The following is a 4,899-nucleotide window of genomic DNA, read 5'->3' as shown; positions in this document are numbered from 1 at the left end:
TACTTTTTGCTTCTCTATTGCACCAGAAAACTCTAACAATAGTTACCCAAAGAGTCAAATACAAAGGAAAGTGCAGGAAATCTGTCCATACACTGAGACCCAAAGAACTCAGCTGAGGGCCTGGATTCTATGGCAACGTCCTGCATGAGTCCAGCTGAAGACATAGAGCCCACGACAATGACTCATGCACTGGGAAGACCCAAAGGTCAGTGGAAGCTAGAAAGTCTGTGCAGAGGAATGAAGACTCTGCTAGTAGATTGAGAGTTTGGCACTAGATGCAGGAAGCGATGCTCAAAGTAAGGACCAGAGCTCCCCCAAAAGTACCACAGCCATCCTCAGTGACAATGAGTCCCAAGCTCCTCCGATGATGAGAACAGCTGAGTTCATATCAGGAAGCCGGTGTGACAGGCTTCTCCTCTGAAGCCCGAAAATGATGCTCAAAGTAAGGATCACAGCTCTCCCAAAGTGAACAGTAGCCATGCTCACCCACAACAAGGTTCCAAGCCACATTTATACCAGGAAAAAAGCTTGGCAAACTCTTCCAGCAGGACCAGTGTTGACAGAATCAACAACTCTCCAGTTCTCCTTCTGCTGTTGGCAACAATCCTCAGGTGGGCCCTCCTCACCCAGCACCAGGCTGATGGAGTTCCGCTGGGTGTCACAAGCTGTCCACCAGCTGTCAACCCACACAAACTCTCTGCCATTCTTCTGTCTTAGCCTCCCAAATGCTGCGGTTATGGATATGCACCACCAATCTCCGCTTGATTCTTCAGACTATTTATTCTCTTTTATGGGGTATATTGTAGGGATGGGGTCTGTAGGCACCCAAAGAACTCAATAAAAGGGCTTCACTAGAGTTTATTAAAGAAATTAATAGAAAATATTACTAAAAGTGGCTTTTGTGTCTCTGGTTAGATTTGAGCCATAAAAGGACAAAGAAAAAGAGAATCCAGACCTACAAAGCACCCACACAATTAAGAATTTATCAGAGAAAGAGCTGATAAATCATGGAGGAAGCCAGAAGCAAAACTCCACCCACCTTTAATAAAATACAAAGGAGGAAAGGGGTGGTCACTCAATTTAAAATTCTCATTTAGTATATAAAAGTATTACCCCTCTATCTGTTATCTATCTATCTACCTATCTATTGTAAACCCACATACCAAGTTCAGTTATCCACGTATTGTAATCCTCTTCCTAATTTTCCTCACAATCCAAAAAGTTATATTTGTAATCCCACTCAGACGTTATTGGAATCCCAGCAAGTTAATTCCAATCTAACCACCACCAATCCAACCCACGACAAGAGACACCAAGACATATTCCAAGTTAAGGGCAGCCAAGGGGTCCTAAATCCCAACCCTGTAAGGACATGGGGACAAAGGCCCTGATCCTAGGCCTCTCCTGGAATTTATTACCTTGTGAAGAAGGAGGGGGGGGTGGCTCAGGGATGAGTGACAGTGAGGATGGCAGGGAATTACCTGAGTAACTTGAGCTGGCTGGCCAGGTGCACAGGGCATCTCTGTAAATTGCAGAGATAAAGATAGGCAGAAGGATCACTTTACATAATCCAATTAGGGTAGCAGGGGAATTGTTTTGGGGGGCTATTGCTTTGGTTTCTGATATGCAAACTCTTGTGCCTTGGGGAGTCATAGCCTCTTATCTTGAGGCTCCTACCCAGTTGACATTCCGGGAGCTATTTGCTCTAACATCTCACGTGCTCAATCCTGTACACAGAGAACACTATTCAAGGAAACAGGACTGTCTGTTGGCTATAGAGATTGCATACTAGCACCTTGGCTAGCCTTATTTGCAATGCTCAGAGCCAACTGAAGAGAGAAGGAAATACCCAGCCAGCTTTTTACATATCAGAGTAAGGAAATGAATCTCCAAATAATCAAAGTCACAGCAATTGTTTTGGATTCAAAGGGACTCACTGGAGTTGTCTCCCACAGTATCTATCTGTATACCCTCTCTAGGGTCACTATATTGTTATTGACACTGGACAACAGGCCTTCCCTTAATCACTAACTTTAAATTGCCTTGTCTATAAGGCTTCTCCTAACCAACCGATAAATTCCAGAGATAAGGCTCTGATAAGGTCAAATGAGCAGAAGAAATTCAGCAAAGCCAAGGTTATGGCTTGAGTCTAGATGTCCCCTGAAAGGCTGGGACTGCTAGTGCAGTTCTAGGTGGGGCTTTTTCAGAGGCGGTTGGATCTGGAGTTCATGGTACATTGCTAGGATTAAAGGTCTTAGGGCTAAGGATGGGAAATTACTAAGTCAGTCCACTTACTGGTTTTATACCACCATAATCCCAGCAGGCAAGATACAATATATAAAGGACAGAAAGAGGATTGCTCGTCCTCCCTTGTTGCTTTTGTTAGCTCATGAGCACTATTGAAATGTTGTCTTCTGTGATGGCCCTCTACCAAGTAACACATCCTTGGAGCCAGCCAATTATGAACTGTCTTAGTTACTTTTCTCTCTCTCTCTCTTTTTTTTAAATCAGTATCGGGGCTCAAACTCACAACCGCCCACTTGCAAGGCAGGTACTCATGCCACTGAGCTAAATTCCCAGCCCCAGTTACTTTTCTCTTGTTGCTGGGACAAAATACCCAACTCTCAAAATTAAGGAAGGAAAGGTTTATTTAGCTCTCAGTTTGTGGAGGTTTCAGTTCATAATCAGCTGGCTCCAAAGCAGGGTGGCATGGCTCTGGGGCAACACTTCAAGGCAGCTGAAGACAGCAAAAGCATCAAGAGCAAAAGTGATACAGAGGAAGAAACTCTCAGCCTACTAGATGTCCCCTATGAGTTCATGTTCTCTAAAATCAAAGAATTTTAGGAACAAGGGCTGGGGATTTAGCTCAGCGGCATAAGCGCCTGTATGGCAAGCAGGCAGTCCTGAGTTCGATCCCTGGTACCGATAAAAAGGAAAAAGACAAAAATCAAAAAAAACAAGAATTTTAGGAATGATGGAGGTTAAGAGCAGAATATACTTATTGGGGGAAAGAAAGCTTCCGTCTGAGGGAAAGAGACGGAAGTGGGGGGTCCCAAGTGAGTTGCCAAGATTCTGCTTTTCTGTGGGCTTTTATAGATCAAGACCTGTTCCTCCCAGTGCCACGTAACTCGCTTCCCTGTTGAATCCTGATTTAATCTATCTTACCTGAGCAATTACACTTGTAATCTTATTGGTTGACCACAGTTCTATTCCACCTCATGCCTGCCTTGTGAGTTCTCATCTTGGACCTGGTACCAAATAAAATAAGTTTGCAGGGCTGGCCATATGACTTAGTGGCATAAGCACCTGCCTGGCAAGCACAAGCTCCTGAGTTTGATTCCCTGAACCAACAAAACAAACAAACAAAAAATATTGTTTGCACAGGCATGGTGGTGCACACCTGCAATCTCTGCACTCAAAGGTCTGAGAAAGGGGGATTGCTTTGAGTTTGAGACCAGCCCGGACTATATAGTGAAACCCTGTCTTAAAAAAACAAAGAAACAGCAGAAAAAAATATATGCAAAAACAAACGAAAGATAAGTTTGCTGTCGGGCGCAGGCTCTCAACACACCCCACCCGGGACGATAAGACCACGTCAGCTTCCGCAATGCACTACGTCCCTCTCTAAATTAGCCAACCCGTGCGCACTCGCACTCCGTATTCGCCCCGTGCCGACTCTGTGGCAACCCCTGATTGGCCACAGCTGGATATATTAGCCAGAGCCTGTGTCCCATTCCCGCCCTGCTTTCTCGTGGCAGCCTGTGATTGGTCACGGTCGAATATATAAACCAGAGCCCGCGTAAATAAAGCGGTAGTTCCTGTTACCACCTGAAGCGTTTCCTGTTTCATTGGGGCTGCGCCGGTCAGTTTGCAGTTTTGCAGACTTCCTCTGCAGAAGAATAATGTTTAGTTCATGAGTGTAAGAGAGACATGGGAAGGTTAGTTAGAAATATAGGATACACTCAAGAGTACAGTGTGGGTACTCATAGAAATGAGGTTCCATACAGCTGGGATTGGACATCTTTTATGTGTTTTGGGTGGTGGGAGTCTGTGGTCTTGTCTACTGGGCTGGAGAAGATGGCCTACCCATAGTGAGATAGTGCTAAATACCAAAGGGATCCATTGATAGGTTTTATTTGGAAGTAAAAGAGGGAATGGGCAGTCCCTTTTGTAGCTCTCTGGCAAATTTTTACATGGATTGTAAATATCTTAAACTAAGCTATAACTTCAAGTAACAGATGGGTGAGCTGGAGTAAATACATGATGTACTTTGATAGTTTCAGAACCTGCAGCCATCGTGGCTGAGAAGAGTTTGAGTGGGAAAATGAAATGAAACAGATGAAGCTGGAAAAAGTAGATATACGATTGTGACCAGATGGGGTCCCTGGTGTCCTGAACAAAGAATTGGATACGAAACAGAGAAGACAGTTGAAGGTACAGGTTTATTGAAACTAGAAAAAAAAAAAAAAAAAAAAAGAGTGGGTTGATGAAGGATCACAGCAGCCCAAGGATATATATAGGTATCTGAAATACCTGTACTGGCTCCACCTCACGTAGATATGGCATCGGAATGACTGTCCTATTAAAATTTTACTTAGTCTCACACCAGATGTAAACGAAGAATCAGGAACGAGTTTGTTGATTGGTCATGACTATAGGTAAATGAAGGATGAGGAGCAGAGTCTTCTAGACCCCAGCCTTTTTCCATAAGGCAACACCTTTTGTGGACTGCGGGGGAAGGGAACAAGAAGTCAACAGGAAGCCAGCCCTCCCTGAGAACCAGCGCCATGCACAGGCCGCTGCACTGGGGGACAGCCAAACCCCAGCCCTTTCTGGGACAGGGGCTGGGAAACAAGAAGAGCCAACCCCCTTATCCCTGGTTGCCACCCCCATAAGCAA

Source organism: Cavia porcellus, unplaced genomic scaffold (assembly GCF_034190915.1).
Source record: "Cavia porcellus strain 051 isolate PalLab524CR breed Dunkin Hartley unplaced genomic scaffold, mCavPor4.1 scaffold_9, whole genome shotgun sequence".
NCBI lineage: Eukaryota > Metazoa > Chordata > Mammalia > Rodentia > Caviidae > Cavia > Cavia porcellus.
This window is presented reverse-complemented; position numbering follows the sequence as displayed.